The following is a 20,488-nucleotide window of genomic DNA, read 5'->3' as shown; positions in this document are numbered from 1 at the left end:
GATTCTCTATGTGTTGTATCATGTCATCTGCACACAGTGACAGCTTTACTTCTTCTTTTCTGATTTGGATTCCTTTTATTTCTTTATCTTCTCTGATTGCTGTGGCTAAAGATTCCAAAACTATGTTGAGTAATAGTGGTGAGAGTAGACAACCTTGTCTTATTCCCGATCTTAGAGGAAATGGTTTGTTTTTCACCACTGAGAATGATGTTGGCTGTGGGTTTGTCATATATGGCCTTTATTATGCTGAGGTAAGTTCTCTCTATGCCTACTTTCTGGAGAGTTTTTATCATAAATGGGTGTTGAATTTTGTCAAAAGCTTTTTCTGCATCTATTGAGACGATCATATGGTTTTTCTCCTTCAATTTGTTAACATGGTTTATCACATTGATTGATTTGCATATATTGAAGAATCCTTGCATTCCTGGGATAAACCCCACTTGTTCATGGTGTATGATCCTTTTATTGTGCTGTTGGATTCTGTTTGCTAGTATTTTGTTGAGGATTTTGCATCTGTGTTCATCAGTGATATTGGCCTGTAGTTTTCTTTCTTTGTGACATGTTTGTCTGGTTTTGGTATCAGGGCGATGGTGGCCTCAAAGAATGAGTTTGGGAGTGTTCCTCCCTCTGCTATATTTTGGAAGAGTTTGAGAAGGATAGGTGTTAGCTCTTCTCTAAATGTTTGATAGACTTCACCTGTGAAGCCATCTGGTCCTGGGCTTTTGTTTGTTGGAAGATTTTTAATCACAGTTTCAATTTCGGTGCTTGTGATTGGTCTGTTCTTATTTTCTATTTCTTCCTGTTTCAGTCTCAGAAGGTTATGCTTTTCTAAGAATTTTTCCATTTCTTCCAGGTTGTCCATTTTATTGGCATAAAGTTGCTTGTAGTAATCTCTCATGATCCTTTGTATTTCTGCAGTGTGACTTGTTACTTCTCCTTTTTCATTTCTATTTTTTTTTGAATTTTATTTAATTTATTTTTGTATACAGGAGGTTCTTATTAGTTATCCATTTTTTACATATTAGTGTATATATGTCAATCCCAATCTTCCAATTCATCATTTATGATTTCTTTCCTTCTGATAACTTTGGGGAATTTTTGTTCTTCTTTCTCTAATTGCTTTAGGTGTAAGGTTAGGTTGTTTGTTTGAGCTGTTTCTTGTTTCCTGAGGTAAGATTGTATCACTGTAAACTTCCCTTTAGAACTGCTTTTGCTGCATCCCATAGTTTTTGGGTCATTGTGTTTACATTGTAATTTGTTTCTAGGTATTTTTTGATTTCCTCTTGATTTCTTCAGTGATCTCTTGGTTATTTAGTAATGTATTGTTTAGCCTCCATCTGTTTGTATTTTTTACAGATTTTTCCCTGTAATTGATATCTAGTTTCATAGTGTTGTGGTCAGAAGAGATACTTGATACAATTTCAGTTTTCTTAAATTTACCAAGGCTTGATTTGTGACCCAAGACATGATCTATCCTGGAGTGTGTTCTATGAGCACTTGAGAAGAAAGTGTATTCTGTTGTTTTTGGATGGAATGTCCTATAAATATCAATTAAGTCCATCTTGTTTAATCTATCATTTAAAGCTTGTGTTTCCTTATTTACTTTCATTTTGGGTGATCTGTCCATGGGTGAAAGTGGGGTGTTAAAGTCCCCTACTATGATTGTGTTACTGTCGATTTCCTCTTTTATGGCTGTTAGTATTTGCCTTATGTATTGAGGTGCTCCTATGTTGGGTGCATAAATATTTACAATTGTTATATCTTCTTCTTGGATTGATCCCTTGATCATTATGTAATGTCCTTCTCTGTCTCTTGTAATAGTCTTTATTTTAAAGTCTATTTTGTCTGATATGAGAATTGCTACTCCAGCTTTCTTTTGATTTCCATTTGCTTGGAATATCTTTTTCCATCTTGTCACTTTCAGTCTGTATGTGTCCCTAGGTCTGAAGTGGGTCTCTTGTAGACAGCATATATATGGGTCTTGTTTTTGTATCCATTCAGCAAGCCTGTGTCTTTTGGTTGGAGCATTTAATCCATTTACATTTAAGGTAGTTATTGATATGTATGTTCCTTTTACCATTTTATTAATTGTTTTGGGTTTTTTATTGTAGGTCTTTTCCTTCTCTTGTGTTTCCTGCCTAGAAGTTGCTTTAGTACTTGTTGTAAAGCTGGTTTGGTGGTGCTGAATTCTCTTAGTCTTTGCTTGTCTGTAAAGTTTTTAATTTCTTTGTCGAATCTGAATGAGATCCTTGCTGGGTAGAGTAATCTTGGTTGTAGGTTTTTCTCTTTCATCACTTTAAATATTTCCTGCCACTCCCTTCTGGCTTGCAGAGTTTCTACTGAAAGATCGGCTGTTAACTTTATGGGGATTTCCTTGTATGTTATTTGTTGCTTTTCCCCTGCTGCTTTTAATATTTATTTGTGTGTATTTAATTTTTGATAGTTTGATTGATATGTGTCTTGGAGTGTTTCTCCTTGGATTTATCCTGTATGGAACTCTCTGTGCTTCCTCGACTTGATTGACTATTTCCTTTCCTGTATTAGGGAAGTTTTCAAGTATAATCTCTTCAAATATTTTCTCATCCCCTTTCTTTTTCTCTTGTTCTTCTGGGACCCCTATAATTTGAATGTTGGTGCATTTAATGTTGTCGCAGAGGTCTCTGAGACTATCCTCAATTCTTTTCATTCTTTTTTCTTCTTTCTGCTCTCTGGTAGTTATTTCCACTATTGTATCTTCCAGGTCACTTATCCATTCTTCTGCCTCAGTTATTCTGCTATTGATTCCTTCTAGAGAGTTTTTAATTTATTTATTATGTTGTTCATCATTGTTTGTTTGCTCTTTAGTTCTTCTAGGTCTTTGTTAGATGTTTCTTGTTTTTTTTCCATTCTATTTCTGAGATTTTGGGTCATCTTTACTGTCAGTACTCTGAATTCTTTTGCAGGTAGACTGCCTATTTCCTCTTCATTTGTTTGGTATGGTGGGTGTTTACCTTGCTCCGTCATGTGCTGTGTGTTTCTCTGTCTTCTCATTTTGTTTAACTTACTGTGTTTGGGGTCTCCTTTTCGCAGGCTGCAGGTTTGCAGTTCCCGTTGTTTTTGTTGTCTGCCCCAAGTGGCTAAGGTTGTTTCAGTGGGTTGTGTAGGCCTCCTTGTGGAGGAGACTAGTGTCTGTGTTCTGGTGGATGAGGCTGGATCTTGTCTTTCCAGTGGGCAGGACCGCATCCGGTGTTGTGTTTTGGGGTGTCTGTGACCTTATTATGATTTTATGGAGCCTCTCTGCTAATGGGTGGGGTTGTGTTTCTGTCTTGCTACTTGTTTGGCATAAGGTTTCCAGCACTGGAGCTTGCTGGTCTTTGAGTGGACCTGGGTCTTAGCTTTGAGTTGGAGATCTCAGGGAGACCTTTTGCCGTTTGATGTTACGTGGAGCCAGGAGGTCCCTGTTGGACCAATTTCCTGAACTCGGCTGTCCCACCTCAGAGGCACAGCCCTGACACCCGGCCGGAGCACCAAGACCCTGTCAGCTGCACAGCTCGGTCAGCCATCCTGTCACGGAGTTGCCTGAAGGCCGGGCATCCTGTCGGGGGCTCCTCTCCTTGGGTCCTGGAGACACCTGAGGGGTGGCCTCCTGTCAGGGGCTTCCAGGTCAGTTGCAGTCGCCTGAGGTCCGGGCTCGGGTGTGAGTCATGTGGGGCGTTGGGCGCTCGCCTTCTCTGCTCCTGCGCGCAGCATTGGGGCGTTCAGCTGGCGTCTGAGCAGGTTATGGCTCAGGTTTACATCTGGGCCCCATGTTTACGACTGGGGGGGTTTACATCTGAGGGTTTGCTTCTGGAACCCAGTTTTACATCTGGGCCCGGTTTACCACTTGGGGGGTTTACACAGTGGGTGTCTTTGTAAATTTGTGGTTCTCTGTTATACCCTTCAAGATAACAAATTTGAAAGTTCACTTCAGTTTGATTCATAAAAATACCACAATATTTGGTTCGGTTGCTAGAGAGCGTACCCTGTATACATACACAGAGTTTACCTGCATATATACATATATACATAGACATTTATGTGCATGCACACACACAGATATAACTGAGTCCATCTAATTACATGGGCAAATAGAACATAGATTTTCCTTTTGTCTATAGATCAAATCCTTCCCCAAGTCAGCCAACCTGTGGATGTGCATCTGTGCACATGTCTGTGGTCTGACTTATAATTAGTTTGTGAAGGTTACTCCTCTTGAAGGCCAGATTCATTTCTCTCTACCTCGCTGAACTTTGGCTTACTGGCCCTTGTCTCATCCAAATAAGGGTTGAAAGTAAAAACCGATGGAATTATTTACATCATGTTCTCCATGTCCTCTTATATTTTTTTCAGAAGTTGATTTTCAATTGAAAACTCTTGTCGTAGATGGAGAACTAACAGCCCTGCAGCACTGGGATACGGCTGGGCAGGAGAGGCAAGTGCTTTCCATAATGCTTTGAATTCTGCTGAGTTTTGCACAGACAAGCCATTTAAAAAATATGTGTGGTTGACATGGCCCTATTTAAGGTCCTGTAAAGTGCTGCACCTGGTTTAGAGTTAGGACGTGGGTGGAGGTGTGCTCTTCCTCTGGTGAGCACCCCATACCCTGTGTGTGTGCCCCGTGGTGTTGCACATGGGTAGTTCTTCTCCCACCCACGCACAGTATTCCCTACCCACCACCCCCAAAATAATTTTTCTCTGATGTGCCTCTTCTTCCATCCTTCTCTGTACCTCCACATGGGATCTGGTAGCTTGCTACTGAGGCTGAAATTTTTAGAACTTATGCTCTCAAGCTATGCTCTGAGGCTTGTAGACATTCTTGGGATTGTTTGGTGGAGAAAATGATTTGCTTTTCTAAATCAGCAGCCCAGATTCTTATGTTGTTACCATTCACCAAGTCATTCTAGGCCTGGGGGATGGCTATTTCACAGTAATAGGCTGCTATTAGATTCTTCTCAATTGGGGGTTATTTTAGAAGATGAGAAGAAAGTGAGCATCAAAGAGTTGAAGAATGAGGCAGCCCCAAACTGACTGACTGATTAGAACTGTTACTTATCTGCTTTTCTCTCTTCCAGATTCAGAAGTATTGCTTAAGTCTTACTTCAGAAGAGCAGATGGTGTTTTGCTGCTGTATGATGTTACATGTGAGACAAGCTTTCTCAACGTACGAGAATGGGAAGGTACAGTTGAGGTAAGAAGTGAAAACAGAGAAACAAAAGAGTTACACAGGAGAGTCACAGGCTGTCTTGGAAAATGCACTTTCTCTTCTTTGTCAAAATGAACTTGATTAGAAGCCACTGATCCAGGCCATCAGGAAGAACTGGATGTGAGATGTGGGGTTCCCAGTGGCATCTGGCAGTACTGGTCTCTTCCTTAGTAGCTGGGCAAGTTCCCACTGAGCCAAGGACACTACTACAGTGAGCTTCTGGGGAAAAAAGATAACTTCTGTGTTTTCTTATAGATAAAATCAGAACCCCATGGGCAGTGAATGAAAATTCAGCCAGCCCAAGAAGGAGCAGCAGCTCTCACAAACAAGGGGGTGATGGGGCTGGGTGTGTAGTGTGATTGGAGGTATAATAGGGCCTCCATGTGTGCTAGAGGCATAGGTGAGATACCACCTGGGTGTGAGCTTGTGTCAGGTCCAAATTCTATAGCGTAGAGACCTGTGTTCTCGACCTTATTCTTTCTGGTAGTGATTTGGGTGATTTACGTATCTCAAAGTACCACTGAAATAACCAGTTGGTATTTTAAACATGTGTGGTAACTATCTGTGCTTTGTTTTGCTCCAGTAAGATGGTGTCTTTCATCTGGGGAGCTTTCATATCCTTTGGTTTCATTTTAAATACTTTTTAAAGTAGGAAATGATTTTGACCACGGTTAGCGTGCTACCAACAGTCATTAATAACCGTGACACTACAGTTCAAGCCATGGTTTAGCATGCTCTCCCGGAGAAAAACAAAACAAAACTGGTGGCTAATACAATTTTTCAAGTAAGTCTATTATCTATAACTTTTAACAGGCTTTAAGTGCAGTGGTGGCTGAACAGAGAACTGATTGCTCTCTGATCTCAGGTTAGCCTCTAGATTCTTCAGTTGGGCCTATTTCATACCCTGTAAATCACCAGAATGAGTGTTTTCTTTCTAACTAGAGAAGTGATTTAAGAAATGACTGGTTGAAATTGCAATAAGACTTAGACAATGATAAATAAACATGCATTTTGTTCAACTGAAATATCACGACTTAAAATTATTATAAACACAATGAAAGCATGTTGACATTTATATAATATTTTATTTCACAAAATTTCCCACATGTTATATTCATCTCTGTAATATCTGAGAAAGGAAGTAAGAAATGTAATGTTATTCTCACTTTTTATGAGAAACCTAAGGCATAGAAAGTGTATGACACTGGTTTTTGGTTATTTAGGGGTTAGGAGTAGAAGGGGAAATGGGACCTCCTGATTCAACATCGGTTGCTCCTTTGATTAAGCACCAGAGTGTGCAGCAAATTAAGAAAAAAAAATCTTTTGATGTCAAGAAAGGATCTCCAAGGTAGTTAGTGCGTAGAGGAGAGGCATCTGCTCAAGGGAACAGATGGCCTCCCTGGGATAGACCAGTGAGTTCGGAGAATCCGGTGAGAATGGATAATCCCAGCTCACTCATACCTACAGATATTTAAGATCTGTAGCAAAACATTTTATTGTTGGAACTGTTGGATTTGGTCTTCATTTTAAGACTTTGGATTATATTCAAGAAAAGGAGGCACAAAAGGCAGGGTCGGCCATAGGGTTGAAATAGCCCTTAGTGACCAGCTGTGGCCTGTGCCAGGGGCCCCATGGCCATAATTTGCTAAATAAGCACCTACATATGGTAAGTGACCTTTTTAGCTATTCGTATTACCTTTCATATGGTCTAAAAAGGAAGAAAACTGTATTCAAGATGAATTCTTGAATTTGTTATGTAGAAAAAATTAGATGCCACTTGGCATTTGACTTTTCACTTATCACAGTGAACCTTTGCCATGGCTTTACCTTTTCTAATTTGAGGAAATTGTATTGGGATGATTTATATGACCACTATAAATATGGGTAGAAACTAATGGTGAGATCGTTGGGATAAGCCAGAGGGTTGAGAAGCAGTAGAATGTCAGTGGTGAATGGACCCTCTGAATTAATAATTAATACACTTCGATTGAAAATCACTGGGTTACAAAATCTTATAATAAAATGAAGACTATTTACTTACCTGCCATAAATCAGTTATTGTTTGAATATTTACAATATTCAAACAATATTGATCTCTTTTACACATTCAAAAATATTTCTGAAATACCTGCTTTGTGTGTGTACTGGACTCGTGCTTGCAATATATCCATTAATAAAACACAGAGCCCTACCCTTATGGAGCTTGTGCTCCAGTGGGGGAGGCATAACACACAACAAACTTAAATAAAATAAGTAGAATGATAGAAAGTGATAAATGTTATGAAAACAAAAAGAGGGCTGGATAACGGGCCTTACGGTGAGGCAGGGGGCTGCAGGTAGTGTGGTCAGGGTAGCCACACCAGAAGGTGATATTTGAGTCAGGACTTGAAGGAGGTGCCAGTATGTTCCTGTATGACTTTGGGAAGGTCATTTAGACGCTCAGACCCTTGGCTTACTTAAGCGAATATATATATATTTTTTTAAGTAGTCCTTTTTTTTTAATTTTTAAAATTTATTTATGGCTGCGTTGGGTCTTCGTTTCTGTGCAAGGGCTTTCTCTAGTTGTGACGAGCGTGGGCCACTCTCCATCGCGGTGCGCGGGCCTCTCACTATCGTGGCCTCTCTTGTTGTGGATTACAGGCTTCAGACGCGCAGGCTCAGTAGTTATGGTTCACAGGCCCAGTTGCTCCGCGGCATGTGGGATCCTCCCAGACCAGGGCTCGAACCCGTGTCCCCTGCATTGGCAGGCAGATTCTCAACCACTGCGTCACCAGGGAAGCCCTTAAGCAAATATTTGATTCATGGCTTGCACGTGATGCCCCCTTGGATCCTGAGCAGTTCCCCACCGAACGCAATTACTTAACACCTTAATGGGTGGGGTGTCCAGTTTTAGGGAAAGCCTTTCATTTCCTTCTGCCCTTCGCTTTTACTTCACTCTGGTACGTTCAGTTGGAGGAAAATGGTCTGAAAAGAAAGGAAGTCGAATACAGTTTCCTTGTTCCTGAGGCTCATTTCTTGATGCTGTATCAGGTGTGACACCGAAGTGGATGAACACCTGGATGTCTTTAGGCACCGCAAAGGGTCATTCCCCACGTCTCAGTCAGGGCTGCTGTCTCTCTTGTTCAGGATCCAGAGCAAGGGTTGTCTGCTTGTCCTCCCTTCTCATCCCGCCTGCTGAAGGGGGATGTGCCCTTGCTGATCCCTTCATTTTACAGATAGGGAAGGTGAAGCGGAACCAGGAACAGACTTGCCTGACTTCACGCAGCCAGTGAGCAGCCACGTGGTGGGATTGGTGGGGTCTCAAGCTTAACCCTGCCTCTCAGCGCTTCCGCTGCGCTCGCCAGCTCCCCTGTGAGTGTCGGGGCTGTGTGACAGCGTGCTGTGCTGATTTGGGGGCATTAATCTTAAGAGTCTGTTACGTTGAGTGATCGCTCAGTGAGTCCTCGCAAGAAAAATGTTGACCTTTAGGGCCCTTGTATTTTGCTTTTGCTATAAACCAGAGAGCAGTGAGTGTGGAACTTTCAGACTCTTTTTTTTTTTTTTTTTTTTTTTTGGCGGTACGCGGGCCTCTCACTGTTGTGGCCTCTCCTGTTGCGGAGCACAGGCTCTGGACGCGCAGGCTCAGCGGCCATGGCTCACGGGCCCAGCCGCTCTGCGGCACGTGGGATCTTCCCGGACCGGGGTATGAACCCGTGTCCCCTTCATCGGCAGGCGAACTCTCAACGACTGCGCCACCAGGCAAGCCCCAGACTCCATTTTTGTCCCATTGTAGCTGAGGGAATTCTTGTGCGTTTTATACCTGAGGTAATGAAGTTGATTTGTAATCACCACTGTTTGGAGTGAAAGTTGTGGAAAATTATGTGGGCACCACAGCCGAGTAGAGTTTTGTGGTCATGCCTCTTGAGTTTTATTGGTTTGTATAGTGGCAAGGGTGATGGAATCAGTTTGGACCACCCTGGCCTTGGTCCTTCCAAGGTCTTACTTAACCTCTCTGAATTTCAGTTTTCTCACCTGGCAATGGGAGAAAGTTTGGCTCCTTTTAGAGATAGTTTGAGGTTTGAAGATACTGTGTATACATCACGTGGCACATAAGGGGCATTTGGAAATGGTAGCTGTTGTTGTCATCATCCTCATAACTTGTCCAATGTGTGACGTGTGCACAGTTTTTCCTTTTCTTCGTGGTAGGCTGCAGCCCATGAGAGCACTCCTATCGTGTTGGTAGGAAACAAGGGTGATCTTCATGACGCTGCTAAAGCAGAGGGACAAAAACATGTCCCAGGGTACCTTGGAGAAAATGGTAAGAGTGAGAGTGGGTCCACGCTGGAAGGGGTCTTCCACTTTTGTCAACCTTAGCTGAAGAGGTTGTTTGACGGACCTCCACTCAGTTTGATGGGTCTTCTGTCCTTATACAGGCAGAACTCCCAGCGCCCCCGCCCCCATGCCTGTCTGCCCCATAACTGTTGGTAACTGCACCAAGAATTAAATCCCTTAGAGAGGTAAAAGCATCAGTGATCGTTTTCCCCCACTGAGTGTCGGTGACAAAGAGGAGGCAAAATTATCCCGCCTTCCTCCTCACTCTTCCCCAGCTCCTGGAACCCTTCTCCAGTCCTGGAATTTGGGTAAAAGGAAAAGAACGGGTGTCCTATTTTGAAAACATGGGTTTGGTTCCAGAGGGTCCCTGTGCCAACGGGCAGCAGGTGGTGCTGTGTGTCACCTGGGTGAAGGGGTGAAGGGAATTGGAAGACTTGTTCTTTTCTGTAAGGTTTGTATTCAGTTGGAATAGTGTAAAATTATTTCTGGTTATGCATTTGTATAGTGGTTGGACCCTGTTTCTGTCCAGATTGTTATTGTGGGTAATGTTTTTTTCTCTCGTTATTATCATTGTATCAGAAGGCTGCATGGCCCTCTTGTGCCTTGTCTTACCCAAACAAGGAACCAGATGCTCCTTGGGTTAAATAAGAGGTTCTTACCATAACAGGCTGACCTGATGTTGCTATCGTTGCTGTCTGTCGTCAGTACCATGAAAGGACTGCTCTGTAGCATATACATGTTAACTTTAAAAAGAAGTTTCAAGCTCACTATTTAAAAAAAATATTATTTATTTATTTATTTGGCTGCATCGCGTGTTCGTCATGGCACACGGGATCTTTAGTTGCAGCATGCAGGATCTTTTAGTTGTGGCATGCGGGGTCTTTAGTTGCGACTTGCAAACTCTTAGTTGTGGCATGTGGGATCTAGTTCCCTGACCAGGGATTGAACCTGGACCCCCTGCATTGGGAGCTTGGAGTCTTAGCCACTGGACCACCAGGGAAGTCCCAACCTCACTGTTTTAAGTTGGAATTATTACTTGTTTTAAATTTTAGAACTTTGAACCAAATATGATAAACATCAAAACTAGGCAATGAAATACAGAAGAGATTGATTCAACACATATTTAACTGTATCCACCATGTGAAAAGCACTCCATTGTGAGCTGAGCAAAGGGTAGAGAACAAAGCAGACTGTCCTTGCCCTCACGTAGTTTACTGTCCGGGGCAGAGAGATATTAAACTCATGTAATCCACGTGTCCCTCTAGAGATTTCAGAATTCCTGGCTGCAGGCCAGTTTTATTCCCTCTTCACGATTTCTCAGATTTCCCGAGGTTTGCTTCCTTATTATGCATCTCTTGACCTCCACCCTCCTGCATCCTCAAAGGCAGTCTCTATTTCACCCCATAACATCCTGGCTGTGCCAGGTAGCAGCACTACCCATTTCTACTAGAAATACATTCATGTTTTTTTTTTTTTTAAGCTTTTCTGTGGATTTGGGGGCTCACGGGTAAAGGTTTCACAGTAGTCTTTGCCTGTTGTTCGGTTCTTCCCTTTCTCTCTGCTCCGGAGCACCCATCACATCCTGCCTGTATCCCACACAGGTCTGTGTCGCCCACACCCAGCCCCACAGCACACACAGTTCTCCTTTCCTAAGGGAAATTTTCTCCAGCTTGTTAGACAAAGACACACAAAAATAACTTGGTCAATTACAGCTGTGGCAAGTGCTATACTGGGAAAATACATATGTCAAGAGGTTTTATAATAGGAAAACCTAATATCGACTTTTCAGAGTTAGAAAACACTTAACTTCAAGGGAGGATTACCTAAAAATCTAGAAGGTAGGTAAAAGTCAGCCTGGTGAAGGGTGTTAGTGGGGTAGGGGATGACTTAGTAGTGGGAACAGTAGATGCATATGTCCTGAGGTGGGAGGGAATTTGGAGCATTGGGGAAATAGAGGGACGGCCAGGGTAACTTGAGCGTTGTGAGTGAGGGAGAGTGGTGACAGGTAAAACTGGGGGGTTGGCTGGGGCCACATACAAGCTAAGCCTTGTTGGCCATGTAAGCATTTCAGTATTACTTGAGAGGGATGGGGGAAAGCATTAAAGGGTTTGAAGAAGGAGAGTGGTATGATCGATGATTATATGCATAACCACTGGGGGGTTGAAAAATAGAGGACTAGAAAATGTCCATAGGTTTTAGTGACAGAGAGGCTGTTGAATCTTGATAGGAAGAGATGATAGGGTGAAGGGGAATGTGTGTTAGCTTCTGGCCAAAAGGAGACATACTTTATTTATTTATTTTTTATACAGCAGGTTCTTATTTATCCATTTTATACATATTAATGTATATATGTCAATCCCAACCTCCCAATTCATGACATACTTTAGATGGACATTTAATTCCTGAGTGGTTACCTTAAGCTATCATTTTTCTCTCTCTCAAATTATTTGATAGAGAACACTTGGTAGCACGTGTGACTCTTGGAAATAAGAACCTTAAAACATGAAATTTTGTATTACGGGTTTTTTTTTGGGGGGGGATGCAAAATAAAAATCCTCTGACTAGGAGTTGTTCCTGGAATAACTAGGCTCAAACCTGTTTTTTTTTTAAAGTACTGAAACTTTGAATTCAATTTCTTAGCTATTAGTTTTAGCATACTCAAAAGGGGAGTATTTTTATTTTATTTTATTGGTTTTAAAAGCTAACATTCCAGGAAACCTAATTAAAGCCTTCATTTAATGGTGTATTTATATTTTTTACAGACCTATGGGGCGTTACTTTGTAAAACAAATGCCAAAGATGGTTCGAATATAGTGGAAGCTGTTCTCCATCTCTCCTGGTAAAGTTTTGCCTTACATTTCGAAAACTGGATGCAGGATTGAATTTTCACTTAGCTGTTGTGTGTGCCAGATTTCTTGACCATAACATGAATCTGCATTGGAAAACACTGTCTTGTCTTTCAGTAGTGGTTGGAGAAACAAACATGGTTTTTATAAAAACTGGTAATGATGCTTGTTCACTGTGAACTTTGGCAAAATACCTTTACTGACAAACAAAGGAGATGTATCCGAGGTGTTGTTGATGTTTCTGCAAAATGTCACCACAAAGCTAATCGTTGACGGGTATGAATCACTTCCAGGAACCAGGTTTTAAACACAGGAGACTATTATGAATATAGCTGTCTATTATGACATTTTCCAAGGTAAAGGAAAAAAAAACTCAACAAAGCAAATTGTATATCATGCCGGTTGGAAGCACTTTGTTTAAATTATTACCCAGGTAATTATTAAGCTAAGTCAATGGTGTTAACAATAAATAATATTGTGGGATGTGGATTAGAATGAAAATTGCATCACTGAAGACCTTGGATTTAACTGTACTTTAATCGTTGCAGCATTCTTAGGAAATAAGAATGTTTTCTGTTAGATTTATTTCTTCTGCCTAGTTTTCTGCCACAAATGAAAAGATGATTCTTTGCTGGTCTAAAGGGATTAAATATCCAAAAAAAAAAAAAAATAGAGTAAAAAAACGTGTATCAACAAAATCCAGGCCAATGATACTTTAATTGCTGACAAAGCAAAAACATAACTTTAGGCGTGTGGTTCTTTTCCTGATCATTTGTGAGATTCTGGTTTTATAAGAATCTTAACTTTAGTGCAATAAGCTCGGTGCTACCTTAGCTTCAGGCAGGGGGTGCTGCATTGCTGTCCTGGATGAGCAGGAAAGGATGCTGCAGGTCAGGCCCTCCGCATGGCTGCTGGCTTCTGCCCAGCACGTTGGAGGAGTGTAGTGTCAGGAGGCTCAAAGTCTGATCTTAAATCTACCCCGAACAGCTGAAGAGCCTTGACTAAGTCCCTGTCTTCCTTTAGGCATTTCTAATCTGTACAGCGAGGGTGCTGAAGAAAATGATCCCTAAGGCCCTTCCAGTCCTGACAGTCTATGATTCTATATGTAACAGCCTGGACTCCACTGAATAACATAATCACTGTTTAACACTGACTTGTCTTGTGGGGTCATATTACAGTTAAATGACTCCAAAGTGCCACCGTCACACCCAGATTGCAGAATTGATTCTCTTTTTATAATCGATTCTCTATGTTACAAGGATAGGAGAGCTGGAGGCCGCTTGTGCTCTTCCCGTGTGCTCCTGCCAGAGAGTTGGCTCAGCCCGGCACCACCCTGTTTACAGTGTAGCTTCCACTCAGGTTTGTGTTTCTTTGGGAACACAAAACACCTGGGTGCAGAAGCGTTTGATAACAAGGTCACTTCTTGTGAACCATTTATCAAGGAGTTTTTCAAATGGTTGTTATTGTATTGTGGCCTGGCTTGAGCCCTCTGAGTTCTGTTAACAATGTGTTAAATATGAAAATTAGAAATAAACAAACATGTAAAGACTTTAATTTGCTTTATACTGTGCCATCAGATTTGCTTGTCAAAGTACCCAAGTCTTAAGTGAAAACGGCATAGTTTCCACAGGTAAAACTACCATTTAAAAAAGTGTTACACACCATACACAAAAATAAACTCCAAATGGATTAAAGACCTAAATGTAAGGCCAGACACTATCAAACTCTTAGAGGAAAACATAGGCAGAACACTCTATGACATAAATCACAGCAAGGTCCTTTTTGACCCACCTCCTAGAGGAATGGAAATAAAAACAAAAATAAACAAATGGGACCTAATGAAACTTAAAAGCTTTTGCACAGCAAAGGAAACCATAAACAAGACGAAAAGACAACCCTCAGAATGGGAGAAAATATTTGCAAATGAAGCAACTGACAAAGGATTAATCTCAAAAATATACAAGCAACTCATGCAGCTCAATATCAAAAAAACAAACAACCCAATCCAAAAATGGGCAGAAGACCTAAATAGACATTTCTCCAAAGAAGATATACAGATTGCCAACAAACACATGAAAGAATGCTCAACATCATTAATCATTAGAGAAATGCAAATCAAAACCACAATGAAGTATCACCTCACATCAGTCAGAATGGCCATCATCAAAAAAATCTACAAACAATAAATGCTGGAGGGGGTGTGGAGAAAAGGGAACCCTCTCGTGCTGTTGGTGAGAATGTAAATTGATACAGCCTCTATGGAGAACTGTATGGAGGTTCCTTAAAAAACTAAAAGTAGAACTACCATATGACCCAGCAATCCCACTACTGGGCATATACCCTGAGAAAACCATAATTCAAAAAGAGACATGTACCACAGTGTTCACTGCAGCAGTATTTACAATAGCCAGGACATGGAAGCAACCTAACTGTCCATTGACAGATGAATGGATGAAGAAGATGTGGCACATATATACAATGGAATATTACTCAGCCATTACAAAAGAAAGAAATTGAGTTATTTGTAGTGAGGTGGATGGACCTAGAGTCTGTCATACACAGTGAAGTAAGAAAGAGAAAAACAAATACCGTATGCTAACACGAATATATGGACTCTAAAAAAGTGGTACTGCTGAGCCTAGTGGCAGGGCAGGAATAAAGTTGCAGACGTAGAGAATGGACTTGAGGACACAGGGAGAGGGAAGGGTAAGCTGGGACAAAGTGAGAGGGTGGCATGGACATATATACACTACCAAATGTAAAATAGATAGCTAGTGGGAAGCTGCTGCATAGCACAGGGAGATCAGCTCAGTGCTTTGTGATGACCTAGAGGGGTGGGATAAGGAGGGTGGGAGGGAGGCTCAAGAGGGAGGGGATATGGGGATATATGTATACGTACAGCTGATTCACTTTGTTATACAGCAGAAACTAACATAACGTTGTAAAGCAATTATACTCCAATAAAGATGTGAAAAAAAAATAAAGTGTTACAGCCTTTAGAATGTTATATATAATGCAAAACATGTAAGTTCTTGATTTAGATTTCATAAGATATTTCCCGGCATGGTCCCTTTCTTTCCATGTCATGTCATAAAACTTGAACTAGAAGAGTTTATGGATTTGCACTGTCTGAAACAAAATTTGTTTTCGAAGGGAGGCCATAAATGTTTGGTTAACAACCTGAACTCCTCTGCTTTTTCTTGGAAAACCTCTCAATCCCAGGAAAAGTTTCTCCTAGAAATGCACTTTCCCTGTAGGGCTGATAGGAAATTCATCCCAACCAGTGTCTATTGGTAAATACATTTGCCGTCACTAGAGCCACAGGCTTTAAACATTCAAGTTCAACAGGCATTAAATCGATCAATGGCCTGAAATTTGAGAAAAACACAAAAAGTTCAGGCTGATGTATCAGCACCATTGCTGAGCCCACTGGGTGTAAACCTGTCCATAAGATTGAGTCATTCAAAATGCAGTTGTGAAGCACATGGTAGTTTTTGGTGAGGTAATTTAATTTTCCCAGCCTTAAACCTGTTTGAGTTGTATGAAATTGTATCTTCCTGATTTCCTTAAAGTGGGATGTGTCTGCATTTTTGGTAGATTAAAGAAACTGAAGTCCAGGTGAACAATATGGGTACCTGTTTTTTTCCCCTTAATATATGCTTTCAGGTTCAATAATATCTGCATAATTATGAGTGCTCAGCATCAAAGCCCTGTAGGGATATCAGGGTATGTAAGATAGGCCATACAATTTAATATTAGAGGAAAAAAAGAAAACAAAATATATGACCAGGCAGCCATATGATATGTAGCTAATAGAGGCTGTTGGACCTCCCAGAAGGGAGCGATGTGAGTTGTTTTGTGAGGATGCTGTGAGTACTATACCCATTGTACAGATAAGAAAATTGGGAATTAGAATGCTTAATCAGCTTGCTCAAAGTGACACAGCTACTAAGAGTAAAATTGGGACTTTTCACTACTCTGAATCTCTGGCTTGCCTTTTGAATGCTGGTAATCTCAGGATTCTGTTCTGCACTCTCTTCCTCTTTCCTTTCTCTCTCTGCCTAATGTCTTCCACCCTCATGGTTTCTAGAACTATGTCTAGCTGATGACTTCCAATTTCTGTATTTTTTTTTTCCAATTTCTGTATTTTTAATCCTCATCTTTTAAAAACATTCCATGACCATATTCCCATCCACTAACAAATGGGAATTCCATAGGCATGACTGCCCCAACATGTCCAAATTCTAATGTGTTAATTTTTCTTTAAAATTGTTCCTCATTTTACATTTCCTATCTCAGGAAACTACCAACCAGAATCAGTCTTGACTCCTTCCTCTCTTTCTCCATCACCTACCTCTAGTGGGTTCTGGGGCCCTATTGATTAGGTGACCTCTCTAATATTTCTTGAATCTGTCCGTATTCTCTCTCTCTCTCTCTCTCTCTCTCTCTCTCGGTTTTGCTTCAGGCCTCAGAATTTCCTCCTCCAGGTAGTGCAGGAGGCACCTCAGTTTCTGCCTCAGAGTTTCTCCAGCATCAGTTCATCCCCCACCCTGTAAACAGGGTAATCTTTATAAATAAAAATCCAATTAAGACTTTCTTTCTTGCTGTAGGTAGGTGTCCCTCAGAGGCCAACCTCACCTACCTTTGTTTGCATCTCTTATCTTGCTTCCCAAATGAAAGATAATCTATCCACACAGCAAACTTTGCTTCCAGTTGTGGCCAAGTTCTTTTATGCCTGTTCGCCTCATGCATGCTGTTTCCTGCACCTGGGATCTCCCTTCCTCATTACATGAAGGTGAATTCCTATCCCATCAAGAGGTCGCTCCACTGTCAAAGTCTCCCTGAAGCTCAGTCTCCACAAAGCTGCCTTCCCCTCGCCCCAGCACAACTGTGGTGCACCTTTTGTGTTCCTGCAAATGCTGTGCTTGTGTGTTAGCAGTTCTCTTGGGACCTGGTAACAATTTATTTAGAAGACATCTGTCTCTCTCTCAAAACTCACTAGTTGAGGATCCCAGAGCTTGGCATAAATCAGACATTTACTGAATGACCAAATGGTCGAGATTTGGCATTTGGAAGTTGTACTAGTTTTCTATCGTCACCGTAACAAATTCCCACTAGCCTTGTGGTTTAAGCAATAAAAATGTATTATCTTACAGTTCTGGAGGTTAGAAGTCTGAACTGAGTCTTATAGGGTTTATGGATTGAACTGTGTATCTTCCTTCTTTTCCTGAGTCTCTGATTCCTTATCTGTGAAGTGAGGACAGTGATGCTCACCTGTCACCTGTCAGGATTTTGTGCGAGCAGGTGTGAGTGTTATTTGTATTAAATAAGGAATATGTGAAGACACGTAACATAGCATTTATTAACTGGCCTTCAGCAAGAACTAGTTCCCCTTTTGTTTCCTACTCACAGTGTAGTGGTTTTCAAAGGTTAGCAGGTATCAGCTCCTTCTGGGGCTGTGCTGACGGGTTTGGTGGCCACTAGCTGCCTGAAGTATGGCTGATCCAAGCTGAGATGTGCTGGATATATTAAATAAATACTGGGTTTTGAAGACAGTATAAACATTGTAAAATACCTCATTAATATTTTTATTGGTTACATGCTGAAATGATAGTATTTTTGCAATACTGGGTTAAATAAAATATATTAATAAAATTTCACTTGTCTCTTTACATTTTTTAATGTGGCTGCTAAAAATTTTAAATTACATATACGGATTACATTACATTCTATTCCTATTGAACAGCGTCGCCGTGCCGGGAGTATGCCAGTTCCCAGGATCTACTGCTCTGTAAGAAACCACCCAAAATGTAATTGCCTAGAAGAGCACCACTTTTTATTTTCTGAAATTACCAGAATTGACTGGATCTCACTTGGAGAGTCCTCAGCTTCTCTCCCTTGGGTGTCTCATGTGTTTGCAGTCAGATGGACACAGGCTGTGGCGCGTCTGCACGTCTGCGGCCAGGATGCTCCTCCCTGTGGATCTCAGCCCCCGGGACCTCTCTCACCTCTCTCCCGCGAAGAACCCTGGGCTGCTTAAATTGCAGCTCAGAGCGGCCAGGCCTGATTAATGCCTGGCTTAGAAATCTCAGCACACCATTTCCTCGCCATTCTACTGGTCTGAGCAGTCACAGAGGCGGTGCTGACCAGGGGGCAGCCGCACAAGCTTCACCACCACAGGGAGGCAGACTTCTTTGGGACCATCTTGGGGACGAGCCGTCACACTCTCCTCACCCACAGAGACTGCCACTCAGCTTGTCTAAGGGTGTATTTCCCAAGCATCCCCAGGGATAGGAGGCTTCCTAGGGGGCTTTCATAAGATCATGGAGGTCTTAGGTCCGGTGCTGCCTCTAGAAGTTAATTCTAAAAGAAATTTAGGAAGAGGCAAAAGGAAGACTTCTTTTTTCCTGGATTTTAACCATCTGGTGTTATCTCCATGATCGTGTATAACTACAGAATGGTTATAAAGTCATCATTACTTTTGTGCATTAGCTGGGGACGGGAGCCAGGTTCCAGAATCCTAAGGCGTGAGCTGTGCGTGTGGCAGACTATAAGCCATGTGAAACCACAGGAGAGAGCAAGAGTAGTCTGTGTGTGCGTGTGTGTGCACACATGTGTATGCACCTGGGCATGTGTGTCTGTGCACATGTGTGTATGCACCTGGGTATGTGTGTGTGTTCATGCATGAGTGTGTGACCTGGTGCTTAGAATGCAGGTGCTGGAGCCCAACTGCTGTGCCACTTCTCCAGCTGTGTGACCGAAGGGAAATTTCTTAACTTCTTTTTTTGTCTTCGTTTCCTCACATATAAAATGGGGCACAGGGCTTCCCTGGGGGCACAGTGGTTAAGAATCCGCCTGCCAATGCAGGGGACATGGGTTCGAGCCCTGGTCCGGGAAGATCCCACATGCCGCGGAGCAACTAAGCCTGTGCTCCGCAGCAAGAGAAGCCACGGCAATGAGAAGCCTGCGTACCGCAAATGAAGAGTGCCCCCGCTCACCGCAACGAAGACCCAACACAGCCAAAATCATTAAAAAAAAATTAAAAAAAATAAAATGGGGAACAATAAAATCACATAGTTGTTGTGAGAATTAGATAAGTCAACAGCTACAAAGCATTTAGAACTCTGGCTGGCTGGTGCATAGCAAGTGCTCAGTAGTGCCGTTTTATTTCTGTAGAGCTGTTTACAGTTCAGTTTTATACCTCAGTAATCTCCTTTCTCTCTCTGTCTATATGTCTCTCTTTCTCTCTCCAGGGAAGTGAAGAAAAGAACTGGTGAGGATGACAGCAAATCCATTTCCAGTCTGAGTGGGACCAGTTCCAAAAAGTCAGCCCAGATGAATTGTTGCAGTGGTTAAATCCCAAACATTCTTGGCCCATGAGGCTTCATTTCCAGAGTACTGAATGTATGTGACTTGTTTGCTTCTTACATAGCATAGTGGTGCATCCTACGGACACTGTCATGTGGAGAATTACAGTGTGTGGAATCTGAGAGATGTTCTGGGGTCCCTCCAGAACCTCAGCTCTTGTTTGCTATGTTTCAATGAATGATTTGGGCCCCCTGGTTAAATGTACCTGTCTTGTCCTCACAAAGTCTTACCAGATAACATATAGGTTTTTAAAGTGGTAAAAAAAAAAATCACATGCTCAGATCAAAGCTATAGAAGAAATTCACTGACATAATTAGATTCATGTGGTGGCTGATTTTGTAGATAACCTATAACATTTACTTCCAATATTCAATACTAGAAAACTAGGAAAAGAGGGTTACCATCCTAGCTGTGCTGTAAACTAGCCTTGTAGTCTTGGACGTGTCACCAGCCCACATTAGATCCGTTTCCTTGTCCGTAAACAAGCAGCTTTGCCTTTCAGGCCTTGGCCCTCTCAGCTCTGTAGGTCTTTAAGCAGTGGGAAGGAGAGCAAGATGGCCCACAGTTAATAAGGACTCGGGTCATTCATGCTTTTTAAATATTTGAGTATTGATTCTTCTCACTTCATATACAAGAACAGAATTTAATTGAGGAAAAAAATGGTAATGTTTTAAGCTCCAGTGGAGACAGAAATATCTATTTTTTTATATATAAAAAAAGAAAACATTTTTGCAACAGAAAT

At 41.7% G+C, this 20,488-nt stretch overlaps 1 pseudogene; it reads left to right on the top strand.

Annotated features, from left to right (window-relative positions):
* Positions 1-12,287, top strand: part of LOC101277916 (ras and EF-hand domain-containing protein-like) — a 43,182-nt pseudogene extending 30,895 nt beyond the window's left edge.
* Positions 12,288-20,488: the final 8,201 nt, after the last annotated feature.

This window comes from Orcinus orca, chromosome 6, assembly GCF_937001465.1.
Source record: "Orcinus orca chromosome 6, mOrcOrc1.1, whole genome shotgun sequence".
NCBI classification, from domain to species: Eukaryota; Metazoa; Chordata; class Mammalia; order Artiodactyla; family Delphinidae; genus Orcinus; species Orcinus orca.
This window is presented reverse-complemented; position numbering and strand designations above follow the sequence as displayed.